The 18,280-nt window shown below is 35.0% G+C and overlaps 1 protein-coding gene and 1 long non-coding RNA gene across 2 annotated transcripts in view; one reads left to right on the top strand and one right to left on the bottom strand.

Annotated features, from left to right (window-relative positions):
• LOC111031907 (complexin) overlaps positions 1-18,280 on the bottom strand; it is a 196,843-nt gene that overhangs the window by 91,558 nt on the left and 87,005 nt on the right. The gene's annotated exons all lie outside the window — the stretch shown is intronic.
• On the top strand, positions 6,974-7,644 carry LOC111031908. Its single transcript, XR_002604262.1, has 2 exons — positions 6,974-7,348; positions 7,411-7,644. It is a non-coding gene; the product is annotated as an uncharacterized LOC111031908 (long non-coding RNA).

Here is an 18,280-nt window from a genome sequence, read left to right on the forward strand (position 1 = left end):
ACTACTCGATCTTTTATTCCCGTGTTGGTTTTATAATCACGGAATTCCCGTCAAATTAATATGGCATTATATAAAAACCACTTGCACAGTGAAAGAAGTGTGAAAACAAGTTCAAATTTATTACTTGGATTTTTATCAGTTTTCCGCTCGTAAGGATGTCATTAAAATGGCATTTTGCTTTTCTGACTATTAAATATATTCACACAATTTTACAAAATAAAACACAGCTGTAATGGGTGGTACTAGTAGGTAAACTTTACCATCGACGCACTCAACGCATTTCGTGTGCACGCTTCAATTTCAACATATCCCCCTCCAATCCACGTATAATGGTTTACCATCCTTGTGCGTTTTGTGTTAGTATGGAAAAAAGCTTGCATTTATATTTAACATTATACCAAGTGGATGTATATAGAGGTATATATTATAGGTTCGTGACTAAGCTCCGTAACGATTTGAATTTGGAATGATTTCAGATGGATTGTGATTTTAAATAGAAAAACCCTGCAGCGTTCAAATGAGTGTCATGATTTCAGTGAGTGCGTTTAAACAATTAAATAATAGGCACACACCGCTGTTGTAGTCTACATTCTTCTTCTTCTTCGGGAAAACGGCCGCTATAGGACTATCCCAACAAAAAGCCCTCTGTCCAATTATCTTTGTCGGATGCTCTTTTTTTCAGTCTGATCCTCCACCTAAGGCGTTTACATCTTTTTTAACCAGATCTTTCCATCTCATGTGAGGTCTTCCTAGCGGTCTCTTTCCCACTGGATACTTTATGGTCCTTATGGTCTACATTATGTATTATAATATGTATCCACAAAAAAATATTATTTAATGCAATAATATTGTATATAGACAGTGAGTTGAACGTGAACTCTGAGTTCGTCAGCCCGTCGAAACGCGCGGGATATAAAAGGATATCATTTGGCTAAGGGTTGTTTTGTTTGTGTGTATATATATTATTATACCTCACCGCCATCAGATAATGTTATACCTATATGGACTCAGAACGTTACACTCGATAGTACTTATACGGTTGCTTTATTTCACTACTTCACAGGCTCGAGATAAACACACAACATCCGCAGAATACAAATTGTAACGCGCTCCAATCGATATTTCTAATAATGGTCGAGGAGGATCTTTTGTGATTGTATTTTTTTTCTCTCTCTTTCCCGTTCGGCGCCTATACAACATATTTTCGCCGTTGCAGCGTAGTACTGCGTATACGGTATTGTATATGTATATATATATGGCCATATAAGTATATATATAATATATACACACACACATACACGCAAGTACAACAAATTCTCATACAACTACGGCTCAGCTACTGCGTGCACATATATATATGAGCGGGTGTATGTGCGTATATAATAGTAATCCGAAACTCCGCATTCGTGTCTTATGAACTGGATAAGACTTCGATCGGTATTCAAAACATTTTCTAGTCATTTGCAAAAGAAGACCGAGAATACATCCGACGTCACGCACTTGCGGTATTTCAATTATTACTATACGGCGCGGTATCTCTGTGTCTGAATATTGATCACCGTAATTTATCATTATGCCATACTTTTGGGAGTATAATTTCACGGTTTTTCTCATCCGCTACTGGAGTCTTATAATCAGACATTCTCAAACGTCGTGTCGTTACATAGGTGGTACTCGGCGGGGAAGACATAACACACTAATTTTTGACCCAAAACGAATTTCGTCCAAAACTATTATCCTGGAATTCCGTTGTTTTTTTTCTAATCTCTTCGGTCGACGTCGTTCTAGAATTTGAAATTAAACTACCGTGTTTATTGTGTGCGGAACGAAACCTAATTGGGTCAGAGAAAAAAATATGTGGTTACGCTGCATCCAACAGCGTGGTGATCATATAGGTAGTAGGTATCTAAATATTATTAAAACGTGTTACCACGTAATTCGCAATCAGTCATCACACGCGATCCTGCAGCATAATATTTACAATATAAAATTGACGTGCCTTCAAGTAAGTACTTGTCCATAGCGTTGTTGTGTTTCACGACATCAGAGTATTACATCGCATTTCATAAGTAACATTGCTGCACAGGTAAATGGGTTCTTAAAATTACTGCAGTTAAATAAAAAATAAATTCATACCACTTTTACGAGAATCGGTTTAGTATCTACTAATACAGTTCTAAATCTTCGATTCGATACACTGCATACTAGCGCCACTGCAGAATCTGAATAATATAATGATGCTATATTTAGCTGCTGCAACTAGGAGAGAGTGAACCTGGTTTTTTTTGTAAGACAAAATTGTTGCCCGATGTGCTGAGTGTCCGGTGAAAAGTATCATTAGGTGAAAACTTCGTTTACCATCGATTACGTCTTGGTACTCTGGTGTGTGATGTTGGAAAACAATCCACAAGCGTAATTCGTTCCAAATACCCTAACCTCTCCCATCGTGTCCAATGATAATTTGTTGTGGCAGTACTCTTACTCTCGTTGTGGATCATAAGTACGCAAAATCGTACTTTTAAAGTGGGTGAGCCTGTTTTACAAATCGCAGTCACGTCCCCCAAAGCAATTAAAACAACGCCAGCCAAAACCATTCATTTCATTTTTTTGCTGGTCCTGTAACCGCGATGTCGACGTGCTTCTGTCGTGAACCAAAAAGCCAACGCCGTTGTACCCGAAGAGAACGGAATGTTCCGGTTACCTTAAGTCTAACGCAAGATTAGCACACGCGTGCAGGAGAAACTGCGAACTTTATTTTGTTAATAGCAGTTTTATTGTTATTATATCTTATTAGAATAAAGTATAATATGAACTCCGAGCGATACTATTGGCGTCGTCTAGGGAGGTGCAGGTGGCAGCGGATGGTTGGAGATAAATGATTAACGGTTGACATGCTATATTATGCTCAGTCTTAAACCACATTATTTTATCAACAGTTTTGTTTTCAATTTTACGAACAGATTTTACAGTCATCTATAATAATAGCACGACATAAATAATATTTCAGTTTTAAGCACCAATCGGTAAATACATATAACATAATAATAATATAATCAGATTTCTCTGGTGTATATCCCGTCGGTGGTTTTAAGTGCTACGCGACAAAACTGATCGTATTTAAAGATAATAATGTATATTATTATATTGACTGCACAGATCGGTGCATACTTAGGTCATACTATTATACACATATACTGAATGGTTTATTATCTCGAAGCAATATTGGGCCCTCATTGTCACCACCACTGCGCATGTCCATAAGCTGATAAGTATGAATAGCTGAATAGTACCCATCCGGTATGTACCTGTGTTAAAGCTGATAATTATTTTAACATAGGTACATACCGGATGGGTACTATTAGTGGTATATACCCTCCTTCCCCGCTCCATCGATATGATTCCTAACGCATGCGAAACAGACACTTTGGGGCCAAATTCTAAGCTTCACGTTCCGACTGTTTGTGATATATACAATAGATTAATCCGCTGTGTACGATCCAAAGGTGTAAAGATGGTATAGGTCGACGTTCGTCGTCTTTCATCGTCCGCAACTGGGTCGACGTTTCGAAACAACGAACCTAACCTAACGACAACTATAAACAAAAAGTGTCACAGCTGGGTGGCTTCTTTTTAGCAGCCAACTCATGTTAATAAAACTATGATTCACTCTCTTACGAGAGAGGCTTATGCCTAATGTAAAAAAAAACAATAATTTACTGATTGATATTTCTTATTAATAATAAAATTTAATGAACCGGCAATAGTTACGATGATTGAACATGTTCAATTGAATTATTTACGGTAGTACGATGCGATAATGTATCAAACGAATAGTGGAACAATAGACGTTTCTGCGTACCTAACCTAACCAGAAATAATGGTAAACGTATAGACGTGGAATACGACGCACCGTAGACGGATTATTATCAAACACGAAACGATTCGCATAGAGCGGAAACTATGCGTGTGGGCGTGGGCCGTGTGGTGTATAATATTTTATGTATATAATATAGCCATTGTTACCCTAGGCTTTGATACTACAAATCTTTGACGAAACACTACGTTCGTATATTATATTCGGTCATTCAAATTTAATATGTTTCACTGTGAACTGCGAACATGAACATATTATAACAGTCTTCTAATCCAGTGTGAAACAATAAAGTCGCTTTGGAGTTAATTTAAAAAAAAAACAACAAGTATAAACAGTATGAACATAAGGTTAATTATACAAAAATAATTTACTACAATATACAAATATAGAAATGCTCTTACTGTGCGCGCTATCTACTCTAAATCCACTACAAGAATTACGATCATTAAAAATTGTTAAAGTCCAACATTGAATAAATACTCAAGAATTATACCTATTAGGTTATCTTAAAATGTAATTGCAGATTTCAATATTTCGTATGGTATAAATTATATATAAAATAATGTTAAGAAGATTACGGTTACAACTTTTGAAGTACTGTCTCTCCCACTACTCCCCATGCAAACAATCTTCAGCAAAAGTTTTGGCTATTTCCTATGTTACTATTGAATTTGCATGACGAAATGAGTAGAGATGCCTTTGGTATTTCCAATGTAGCATTATATATTTACATATTTTATAGGTACCTAACCTAACTATCACGAAAATATATTCAATTTCCCCGTAAACCACTGCGGAGGAATAATAAACAATTTGTAAAAGGATAGTCGTAGTATGAGGAAAAGAAAAAAGCACACGACTATCGTGCCTTTGACATATTACCGAATACTTTAAAATAAAAGCTATTTGCATGTAACGTTTTAATTTAAACATTCCGGCGGGGCACCAGCTGACATTTTATCGGAGAGAAGATGTTTTATTTTTTCTTTGAAAATTCGATACAAAGGTTTTCGGAGGAAAAAAAATAAAGAATATAAGAAGAAATAAATAAATTACGTTTAGTTAGGTTTTCGAATAAAGTCGGGCAATAGATCATATTTCTGTAAGACACGGCGAGACCGGCAGGAAAAACTTTAAAGCAAAGATTCTTGACTGGCACTACGTGATTCGAATTTGATACTGCGCGTGGAGACGGGAAAAAATAAAGGCAAGGGGAAAAAAATCTAGCGGTGGCTATTATTGTACGCGTACCGCATCCCGCCACCACCACCCTCTCATCACACACCGGACATATTATATAATAATACTGTGGCGAAACCGTTTTTGAAAAATGATTTCGTACATTAGATCGTATAGCCACTACCTGCCCTACAGTGCCTGTATGGTAAATGTACATATATAATATATATATATATCATATAATACGTCTCCGGGACGAGCCTGACCCTGAGTCGGATAAAATATTGCTACTGTCCGTCTCCCAAGCGCTCCTCGCCCGCGAGTTTATGGTCGTCGCGTCTTTTCGCGGTCCGGAGCGGATGATGACAAAAATGCCCATCAATTGCCCGCCTCACTCTTCGCTCACCACTTCCCCGCCGCTTCACCATGGTATATTACGTCCTTTTGCCGGAGAGCAATATTCAAATAACCGCCTTTGCTGCATAGCCAGACCGTATTATATAATAATGTGTAATAATATACAGTATAGTTCGATAATAACAACAATAATGATAATATATTATTTTATTGCCGGTTTGTTTTAAAATAATGTTTATTATTAGGAATCATTATTAAGATTCAATGCAACGTGCATTATTTTTTAGGTGTTTTGGGACAATGTGCAATCAATAATTTCATAATTCGTTTCATGTAACAGTTGAAAGGTACCCACTTCAAAGGTGAAATTTTAAATTTTAAGTTTTTCCGTGTTTTTCCATTTTCATATTTTTTATTATTTTCTAGTAGGTAATTGTATTAATTTTTAGTGCGTATATTAAATAATAAATTACGAGTACGAGCTTTAATCGAAAATTAAATTACAAATAATAATTATTAATGATAATATTAATATTTATTATTATTAATAGTTTATTAAATTGTAAATTTTCAAAACATTATATCAATAAATACAGTTAAATTATGTTTGGTCATAAAGTTTTACGGTATTTTTCATCGGTATCAAAATATGTCCTTCGTTCAATATTTGAATATGATAATGCCTTCATCTATCTCCAACAATTGTTGGACATGACGTCTACCCTCTACGTCAGGGGTTAAAAACAAATAACAACTACAATATTGTTCAGTTGGAAATACAACGCAATCGCATTTATTTCCTGTATATTGTTTATTTGTTGTGCGTACTTCGTGTCTAAGTTTATTATTTTGTTTCTGTAAAATTGTTAATTTAGTTATGAGATAAAGAAGTGTTGAAAATTCCAAAAGTTAAACCATGGTTTAATTATCATTTGCCTATAAAAAAGTGATAATTTTTTACAGGCAATCGGGCTTGAAAAGGCATTTTTTAGTGCCATTTTTGTTTATTTCGCAGATTATTTTTGGAAGTTTTTGAGGCATTTAAATATAGGCCTTAATTACTATTACTATCATTTCGTCGGTCAAAAATGTCGCTGATGGTCGTTATCAAAGCTAGATTTACGAATATAAACAATATTATTATGGAGAAGTGGTTTATTTATATTTTAAGCTGACCATTTTTTATTTTTTTTCCACATAGTTATAAGTCTATAACAGTACTCGATTTCGGCGCCGTAACTATTTGCGTGTTAAGAACTTTTAATATTATACATGTAAGTAAGCCACATATAGGCTCGTCCCGATTACACGCAAAGCGATTTTTTGCCCTCCATGTGTTTCATTTAATTTCACAGGAATTGACGTTTATGATATTTTTATACGCCTGCACGTCATGACTTAAACATATATATTACTAGGTAGGTGTACTCACTATATTATATTATATTTTTGAAATCGTTCGTGTTCTTACCTGGAACAAAAAAAAATAAAAATAAAAATAAGGTTAATTATTGGGCGGCGAACGTAATTATTATTACAACAATTGCATAATATTAAGGCTAAAATAAAGTAATTTATAAGAACGAAAAAAAACACGAAATGTGCACACTACTAAAGCTGTTTTGACGGCGATAACCGAAAACTTTTTATTTTTAATAGCGCTGATAACGAATGCATAATATGCGCCATAACGACTTGGAGAGGATTTCAGGCAACAATATCGGCGAACGCACTTAAGCCTACTGCAAACAATATAATCGTCGAGCCGTCAGCTGTAACAGCAGTGTATATAATAATATACAACGCATAAGTCCCGAACAAATAATAATTGCGACCGCCGGATAGGTTACCAATACTTGACGACGACAAAACGAAGAGGACTTCTAGAGTTTATTGCTCACCAGCAGTTTCGAATCGAATCAACTGAATTCAAAATATGTGAGTACATAATACAATCGTTTGCTTTATTTTAATTTGACACAATTTACTATACGTTCCAGCGCCAACACGAAAATCCGTTTGAGTTTTTCAAGACAAAATGTATAATATTTCAACACATTATACCAGCGGTACGCACACTGTTGTATGCGTACCACTGGAGGCACGCACGAGGCTACACGGAGGTAGTACGGATAAATTAATATTTTTAATTATGTTTATCACCGACTTAATATCGATTTACGTTTTGTATAGGTAGGTACTTAACATACTGAATAAAATTAATTACATTTAACTAGATCGTTATTTTTATACAATATTGTTGATGACTGTTAATGAGAGATGAATTGGCAATTTGTTTGTGTTTATAATATGTGAATAAAGTTCTATTCTTAGTAATAAGCGGTACATAACGGATCCGTAATGCACATATAAGTGGTATGCAAAAAAAAAGTTTGAAAATGACTGATTTATAATTTATATTATACTATTTTGCATTGACAAGTTCACTTTTATTTACGCATATTTAATTTTCGACGATAAACACAATATCATATGTATAATGATACTATATTAACACAGTCACATGAAACACATGATATTATGATAAATTATGTTTAGAATTTCGTGCAAGGAACGCATAACCGTCGGTAAAATACGACGCGTCCAACACTTTAGATTACCTGCGTAGTATCTTATGATGTAAGTACGAATGGCATTGCACTATATATATTATTATTATTATGCACGGCGCCGCTGTAACGCAATACTTTACATTACACAATTATATTTCAAGGAAATTTAATACCTTTGGACAAATTTCGGGAAGAATGATAATAATAACATGGCAAGCTTTTGAGTTTATAAAATTGTGTATATTTATACGACACGTGAGCATAATGCTCGGAGGAGACGAACTCACTATGAAAGAACGTCTTTTTGGCCATTTCATAATGTATTATACAACAAGTCGTGTACAGTTATATCACATACGGTCACGCATAAAATATTATACCGTCCGTTGCGTGTTCATTTCGTTTGGATGTATTTTTAATTTTTTTTTTTCATATTTTGTTATAAAGATTTGACAACTTTTGTAATTAGCTTGAAAAAATATTTAATATTAATATTATGCTACTTAATAAGAACGAACACATTGGTTTCACTAGATTGAGTTATACACGTCAATATAATATTATTAATATTACTATTTGAGGTTATATTAGTATTTTGTTTTTTTCTGAGCACAATAATTACAATAACAATGAGGATAAAATAAAACCCAACGAATATAGATTGGCCGTAAAGTTCCGAGCAATATAAATATTATGAGGGGAAAAAATGTAGAATAAAATAGTGCGGACATTTTCGTCGCCGTTATTATAAAGTGTTATATCGTGTTTTATCGGACACCGTTTTCGAAAATATAACTCACTTTTCGAAAGCTCTTTTCGGACGCCGCCTTTAGGTGATAAATAAAACAGTTCATCCGGATGAAACTGACCGTCCCGTCCACGCAATAGAATATTTGAATAATGTATATTTTTCTCGAATATATTTTTACTGGAATTCAATATATTATAGACGCATATCGGTATGGTAGAACCGCCGGGGCAAATATCTATATATATACTGTCACGTTTGCACGCGACGTAGACACAACATTCTGCTCGTCCGACGGGAACAAACGTATTGTAAAAATGTATTATAATATTCCGTTTGAACGTCGTGAAGAAAACGGCTTTTTTAAAAGACGCGTAGGCCGGCTCGGCGGGTTCGATCACGACTCTTTTAAGAATGCCATTCCAAATAATATATTATAAGCCGCGTCTCTGTAGTTGCATACATTCGCGAATATACGCGTGACAGACGGACAAAAAAAACGTCATCAGAGCGCAACTGACTTTCACCCCGCCTATAGCGACTACAGCCACGGGAATTCGACGCCTATAATAATATTGTTTATATCGCACGATAATACAGGAACTTATCGAATTAATACTCTGACGAACAAGGGGCCATCGGCAACATTTTTCACAAACAGCCCGCCACGACTAGTTTGACGCCGTCGCACACGTCCGATTTGTCGGCGAAATCTGCATAATCAATAACAATCGGCACGGTAAGCCCCACCGTCCCTGCAGGGAGTCGGAACTATCGGTTAAGTGGTCGAGGGGACCAAAAATAGAAACGATAAACACATCAAATCTAGAGCATCTATGTGTATATATATACAGAGTGCTTCAAAAACGAATATCGCCCCAATATATGCTACTCAGTGAAGTGACTTATGAACAAAATTTTCAAAATCGTGGCTTGTAGTAACTACCCCACAGTTTAGTCATTACTCGTAAGTGTTGATACCTTTTTATATTGGCTGACACCTGTATAATACACCTTATAATAATTGTCTAGAACTTAAAGAATATAGATTAGGCATCTATTTAACGCTGAAACAATAAGTCATACATCATTTTATTTTTCAATTTCTACACCAAATTCCACATGTTACCTTGATAGGTTATCTTGACGTTACCGTAGCCCCACAAAATATGGGGCTGAAACCAAGGAACAAATCGTTTCGCCTAGCAGACATCGTAGGGACTACGATGGAATATATATANGACATCGTAGGGACTACGATGGAATATATATATATAGTTTTTAAATTTAAGCTTCGTTATGTTAAGAATAAATCATCAAGTTTTTAGGAAGTAAAATATTTTTAACATTTTGGTTTGGGCCACTACACAAAGAGTATGTTTTCATTGTCATTATTATTATTATTATTATTATCATCATCATGGTGACATTTTTCGTAGAAACACCCGTTACAACGTTCGTGCTTTCGACAGTACATCTCTAATATTACATAAACGTTATCATTTCGATACTATAATATTATGTTTATGAAATAGTGTTTTGTTCATGGATGTACGTGGTATCGAGACATTGTCGGTGTGTATATATACATAATAAGTTGACATGTAAAGTCCCATCGAGATTTTCAATTTGCGCGAAATGACTGCAAAGTTTTTGCGAACATAGTTTCAAAGATTTACGGACAACGAAAATGATAATAACTATTGCCATCGAAACAATAATTATTAAAGAACCGGGCGGAGAGTCAGTGTACTATATACTTCAAAGCACTGCTGTAAGTGTGTATGTGTGTGTGTGTGTGTGTGTGTGTGTGTGTGTGTGTGTATGGCATAGTAGAAAAGTGGAAGGTATAGGAAAAGTTTTTAAAAGGAAATGTTCAGTAGCCCCGGCCTATTCTAGAGACTCTTATATAAGATAAGTTTGTCGATTTGTTTTCCTTTCTCTTTAATTGAACTTTTTTCGGGATTTGGTAAGGATGGGAAAACGGGAATGGGGAGGGGGCATAAAATATTAGAAGTCATTAATATACACCACCGCCAACACCGGGTTATGTCGAACGCGTCGACTTGTTTGCAGCGGAAAAAATATGAGATGCGGGTGATTTTTTTTGTATTTCTCCTCTGCACCACGACTCACCGTCCCTCTATCGGAGGCAGTAATTACGAAGACACCCGAAAAATAAATTATATCGATGATGATGGAGCTAGGATATCATGACGAGCGGATGACAAGGCGTTATTAAAAACGACGTTCGTCGGTGAATGGAATTCGAGGCACTTCCATATACGTAATATAATATATAGTATAATATAAATCATGATGTACTCATATTATTAAACCACATATTTTCGTCATTCGTTCGAGCGCGGACATTTTCACGCCAATACCACCTCGTCCCTCTACCCTCCGAAAACTACGGTTTTCCGTATGCCGGGACGAAGCACGATATTATATATACGTATACCAGATCCGAGACTCAAGGACAAGGCGCCGTTCGGCATTCGACTAAGCATTTAAGCGGGATCCAAAAAGCAGGTGAAATATTTGAGCAGCGGGGATTCCGATCGCTTCTGACGAATTCCAGGCATCGGCAGCGATGGCGAGGTGACGATCGACTATACGGAGGAGCGAAGTATTTGGTGGTCCGAATATATAATATACAAGCAACCCAGATAAAAGGATCGTATATTGTATTTTACGCCCCCGCCGTAATAGGTAAATTGCGTAAACACGTATACTAGGGTCATTTGCCCCGTTATTATTCAATAGAGACGACGGCGATGACGACGAAGATCGGTTCGGAATTTGTAATCCAATATTCCGTATATACATGGGACCGCAGAACGAATAATAAGAACGTAAAAAATTCCGAACTGAGAAAATCGAATTCGAATAATTCTGGAGTCATAGACGGGTAATGAAATTATTTCCTATGTTATCGAACACCTCTACGGAGGCGTATCATGATATTATGTGGTGTAAAGGACGTACCTGCAGTCTACTTACAATTCAAAGGCGCCGTACGCACAGATGAGGCTGCAGTATTTTATAATATTATCCCACGGTGCAGCGAAATACGCGTTGAGCAATTCTATAACGAAATTTGCGCTGTGCCGAGAAGATATAATTATTGTAATACAATCATATTGACGACGACATCGTTCGCGTATTGTAGGAAAGTCGTCGTAAGACAAGCCTTGTAACCACCTCGTCATCTATTCTCGCCGCTCTTCAAAGTATCCTCGAAATTGGCTTATTCCCGACGTTTGTGATGAATTATTACTGGTTTTTCGATGGATGAAAAGTTCAGTAGACTTTAAATCGACTTAACGACATAAGCAAGAAATAGCGGCGTATTATGGACTTATATTATTTAGTGAGAGATGCAATTTTTACAAACACCGATATGATTGGATCGTTGGTACATAAAGTCGATAGAATAAAGAAGTACCACTTCTTTACAATGGACCAATCGTGTGAATCGTCGTAAATAATAAATGATTATAATATTATATGAACGGAAAATGCTGAGTGGAATTATAATATATTATGTACACCGAAAATATAAACTACATTTTTATTCAGAACGACATTCAACTGAATTTAACTGTTCGCTGTTTAAATATTGCAGCAGTTATATATGTATATTATACATACCTACCTATACCACCAATTCGCGGAAAATGCATAATTAAATTTCATTATACTGCCCTCGTTATAGTCGGAAACACGACTTTTTAAGAATTTAATACCTATTCAACATCATAAATCAATATTATATCAACATTAAGTTTGCAAGTATAACACTATGCCAATATCCGCATCGTTTAAAGTTACTGTGAACGTTTACTGTGTGATCGTTTTAGTATTATGTAATCATCATCCTAAATTTGAGTTACAACGTAGGTACGGTGTAGCTTCGTTAAAATATTCATTTAATATTGTTTGTTTGAGAGCAGTACTAATATGTATAGATATAGTGGTACAGCTATAAGACAACTATCTCGACACTGAAACATTATAATTTATTCCAGAGGGCTATTGAAGGTAATATTTATTATGTTGTCATAAAACTGGAAGTCGCGTTGATCGTACGCCTTAATTTATTTCGCTTTCCACCGCGTACTACTCGGTGCGTTCTAAAATATACTCATTGTTAGTGTGTGCAAATCCATCGTTAAGAAGCGCCCACGTTACTACTTACGGTACGAGTGTATTGGATTCTGATACGTCAAAGAAATTTGATACCAGCTTTCGATTTCAATGAAATTAGGTTTTTCTAAATGTAGGTAAATATATAGGTAGGTTCATAGTAAATTGTTGTTTAACATAAAACATTTCGTTTTACGTCTAATCTAGCGGGTGACCCTACACTGCCTTTGACATAACAACTTCAAATAACATTTCTGTCAGTGACTGCGGAAATTACGATACCGCACAAAGCTGCAAAGTTTAGCATTTTGTCAAGAGCCTGTTTAATCAATGCGCTTCTATGAGTTTAACGACATTTAATGAATTCCGTTACGTCATTAAAATGATTGTTAAACTTTATTTTAATTCACTCGTAACTTCTCGAATAATTTTTTATTTTTATTTCGTGTTAATATTGCACAACTTCATTGCTATATTATTAATATTCCAATCAACCGAGATCTGAGTCTTGCAAATAAAACATTTTAATGAGCTATGAAAACAAAGGAAGTCTATAGATAAAATATAATTAAGCATTATGCGTTAGACATTCTCTTACAATTTTGACTTTTGTCTTGTCTATAGACTTGGGAATCATTTATGTTCTACAGTAAAGTATATGAATTTTCTATTATAGCGCACTGAAAATGGTCGTAAAAAATGTTACAGCAACTAATGAGTATTAATATTAAAATGAAAGTTCATGTCTTCAATATACCTATACACGAATGTACTATAAAAACATAATTTTAACATACGACGCTATTGTTGGAATTTGCATAACAAAATAGTCTTAGTCATTGAAAATTTGATACATTTGGTAATATTATTGTGTTTTAATGAGTCACAAAAAAAATCGAATTATATCTTAAACTTTTAAAACTATTGTAATATTTATTACATTATGTTAGCCATCTTCGAATAGTAACATCCAATATTTAAAACATATTAATCATTCTAGATTTGTAAACCAAACGTGTCTTTTTATTTATAAAAATATCTTAAGAGGTAATAAAGAGTAGAGTTTCTTGGGCTTCTTCCCATTAAGTATAGAAATCTTTCCCTGGATAACTAATATCGTAATAAGGTTCCCCGGACCACTTTACAGTATCTAATTAATATTCGAAATTCCCGGTTTTATTTTGTGGTGGAAATTTAATTATTTTTACACAGCAGAGCTTGCGAGTACTTGAGTTAAAAATATATTCCACCGAACATAAAACATAAAAATAACGAAGTACGCCATATCTGTTAATAAAACTTTGCTCGCTGGAAGTAGGTATAGTGCATATATTTAGTTTTATTTTACGATTTGAATATGCATATCTTAATTTCTTCGGAATTTAATAAAAATAAATAAAAAGGGAAATCTAGTTTATAAGAAAATTTAAATTATTGAAGTACTTCTATGTAATATTTTAAATCTGCGTTTGTAGCATTATATTTTACTAGTATAGCTAACTGAAAAAGTCCATAAGCATGACTGAGTAATTGTATAATACATTTCGTTTTAGTTTGCACCACGATTTATGTGAACTGTAAAATATTATCGGTTCGGATTAACGTTCAAAGAGTGAATCCTTAATCTTCCAACGGTGGTAATAAATTATAATATTCATACACACACACACGCGCATATTACACATACGCCACAATACTATAATGACGACGATAAAAATGTATAAACGCCGGAAGTGACTTTGAACCGTAGTCGGAATAATCGAGACACACATACGGTGGTGGCGGCAGCGTTGCCAACACAGGGGCGTGAATCCGCATGGCACGACATGCCGTTTAAAAATGTGTCACCTATACTCATTACACGCCGTGTACAAGTGTTTTGTGTGTGTGTGTGTGTGTGTGTGTGAGAGAGAGAGAAAGAGAGAGTGAGTATAATTACGACCAGAGGATTTGAGTTTTGAAAAAAAAAAAGGCCAAGTAAGTACATATATCTCACTTCAACCCCACCCGGATGCGGATCATAAAACACCGACTACAATCTATAAAATATACACAGTGAAAGGGACCGTGAATCTTTAGATTTATTTTTCTCCTCCTCCTCATCTTCCGGCGTCATATTTTGAGCGCTTGAACATCGCGGGACGGGAGAAAAGAAGTTTTTTACCTACCCGGCAACAGAACGCGAAAAAAATGATACGAACGAAAATCTCTCTCCTCTTACCCCCCGGAAGGGTGACTTCAAATGAGTTCAAGCCCCGAACCGTAATGCCATCGCCGGTACATATACGCGTTACATACGTCGGGCACGACGTGGGCAAGAGGGACGGGCACACAACGGCGTCTCGCGCGAGTTCCGCGCGAGCTCCGTGCGAACCGTTTGACGGCTTTTCGCCGTGCCCCGTGGGACACATAAAAACTGAAATATCACGAACTCCCGAATAACGAAGCCCTCGCCGAAACGACGGCAACACACGCGTGCGAGCATAGACGTACCCATGATAAACGGACTCGCATCACGCACGCGCACGCGCACAAGACTTAAAATGTCGTCGTGCAAGTATTTGAAGGTACACGACCATCACGGTATACCCCACTCGAATGCCAATACCTACCTACATTTGAACATAAATACGTATGAAAGTATGAAAAGCGTGTGTGAGTGTGCGGGAGTGTGGAGTTGATCGACTGAGGGGTGGAGGCTAAACAAGAGGCCGATTCGAACGGTGCACGAGCCAATAACCACCACGCGCTGCGATGGCGGTAGTGAAATAAAATAAAATGTTACATTAATATGATATGCAAGGATGGAAATTAACGAGTTAATGAGTTTAAGTTAAGTTGATTTAACTTATCAACTTTATAAGTTAATATTTTATTATTATTTTGAACTTAGTTATTAACTCAAGGAGTACAAAGAATTAACTTTCAATCAACTGAGTTAATTTTACATCTAACAAGTTAAGTTGATTTCAATTTCAATTATTATAATTTCATATTTTCGTATAAAATATTATAAACATCTATGATAGTATTATTACGATTGTAATACGTTTGTCGTTTATACAAATCAATACTTTACGTCACTAGTAATTGTATTAATTTTACTTAAATAAAAACGAAAAATTAATTTTTTTAACTAACTTTACTCGAATTGAAAAGTAAATATTAACGTTTGGTCAACAATTTTGAATTAACTTTATTTAGATTTTAACTTAACCTAACTTAAATGAGTTAAAAAATATCATTGACTTGCCCAGCCTTGAATTTATATGTCTGCGCAGTAATCGATATGTGCGATCAAACTTTGGATTTTTGTTTACCTCCTCACCTACCCACACCATTCCGATCGGTCCTATGAAACAATAACCCATCGAAGACGATATTGGAACTGCGAAGAGGATATACAAGCTTTTATTCAGTATAATTATTGTATTTCAGTATTAGTATTGGGATTATAAGTAGAGAGATACTTTAACAACCATCAACAAAGCATAACAAATGGTTTATGAACTAAGTTGTATTTAGATGTACCTGTGTGTATATCATATAAGACAATATAGCAAAAGATTTACTATAGTTATGAGTTTTTTTTTTACTTAACTAACATTAATATTGCAGTCAGATAGCTTTTAAAATGTATATGGATTGGTAACTATCTTCGTAAGTCATTATAATTATATACGTCGATATTTTAAAAGCGTATTCAATATTATAATAAAATATTGTTTCCAATGTTATTTTTGAAAAAAAAATTACCTAAATAATATTAAATAATATGTGCTGCGCATACTCGTTATGCATCTGGCAAATGTCAACAAACACATCATTAAAAAAAATTAAGACTATCATTCATACAATTTTGACTTATCTAAATAATTGTTATAAAATCTCTTTTCATTATCTTTACTTTATGCTCGTATTATTTATATCCTGATGTTCAATAGTAATTTTCTATTTAAATGTATTCAATTTTGGGTCTCAGCCCGAACATCAAACGAAATAGAGTAATATATTATATTCGACTGGCCGTTGTAATAATAGCGTTATAATATCCAACACAAGTCACACAGAATTAATGTTAACGAATCACTCGCTGTATACATTCATATAAATAGACGAGTTTTTGAATATTAGCGACGATATTCAGCCCAGCCTTTATTTATCCAGTGCTTGGACGTATTCCAAAAAGCTACAGTCGTTAGTCGTGCGGTTTAATCTTTTTTTCCCCCGCTGAAATCGAAAAAAATTGGATTATGTCGAGCACACAAACATTAATCGGTAAATAAATTGTTCAACTTCAACTTTTTCATTTGTTTTTTATCATTTATACTAGCAGTAAGGCAGTGATGTTAGTAAACAGAGACACGGATACGTGTGTCATTCGAATTGGTTCTCTCGATTCGAGGCAGGATAGTAGTGGGACATTGTGAGTTAAGTATGAAAGGGATGATGTGAATTGGAGAAATAAAAAAATTAATCCTATCCTAAACGTAAATCGGTTAAAACTGCGTTCGTAAATTTGTTTCTATGCAATTACCGGTATAGTTTATTCTTGTGTGCGAGAAAATAGTTTAAAAACACATTTCAAAGTAAATCGAAAAATTACATCTTCAAAGTTCCCATAACTCTATCCAGACTCGATTTCCGATTTCAATATACCTTTTCGAAACTATAACCACTCAAAGATTTCAAAGAAACAATAATATGTTTAAAAGCAACCCAGTTGTTTCTGCAATTTAATCAAGACATCTAAAACGATAGCGACTTTTGTTTTTAACGGAACGCAAGGAATAATAAAAAAAAAGGTTGAAATCGTGAATATCGTATACCCCGTGCACTTGTATAATATCACAGAAGTCATTCAAAAACGGGCACGTGGCCAAACTTATAATATATTATATTTTAGTAGCATATTTAATACGGTTTTATAGTCGTCGGTAGAACATTATTTTATACCATAGTATTAGTGCACCGGGTTATATTTTGTATACGACCTTTTGCACAAAGTGTGTCGAAATTATTATGAACTTTGGGAATAGTTATTGTAAAGCGTTGTGTATAATATAGGGTGCTTAAAATACACGGCCAGAAAAATTCCCACCAATCGTGTGAAGTGAAAATTCGAAAAACTCGCAAAATGAAGAGTGTGATATAATGTTAATGTTACGTCGAATAGCGCGTGCACAAATATTTTCAGTGTGCGGAATTCTAACACGTACACTGCACATATTACGACATACGCGTATAAAATGGCGCACGTGCCACGTTGTGGTCCAAGCCCACGGTTTATTAAATTATATACAATATTGGTTTCGGCAGTAATGCAATTTCGGAGTCCTATTGAAATTGGTCTTAAGCTCGTGCGACTTAAAGTGTTTCGAATAATGGATCGACCTG

This window comes from Myzus persicae, unplaced genomic scaffold, assembly GCF_001856785.1.
Source record: "Myzus persicae strain clone G006 unplaced genomic scaffold, MPER_G0061.0, whole genome shotgun sequence".
NCBI classification, from domain to species: domain Eukaryota; kingdom Metazoa; phylum Arthropoda; class Insecta; order Hemiptera; family Aphididae; genus Myzus; species Myzus persicae.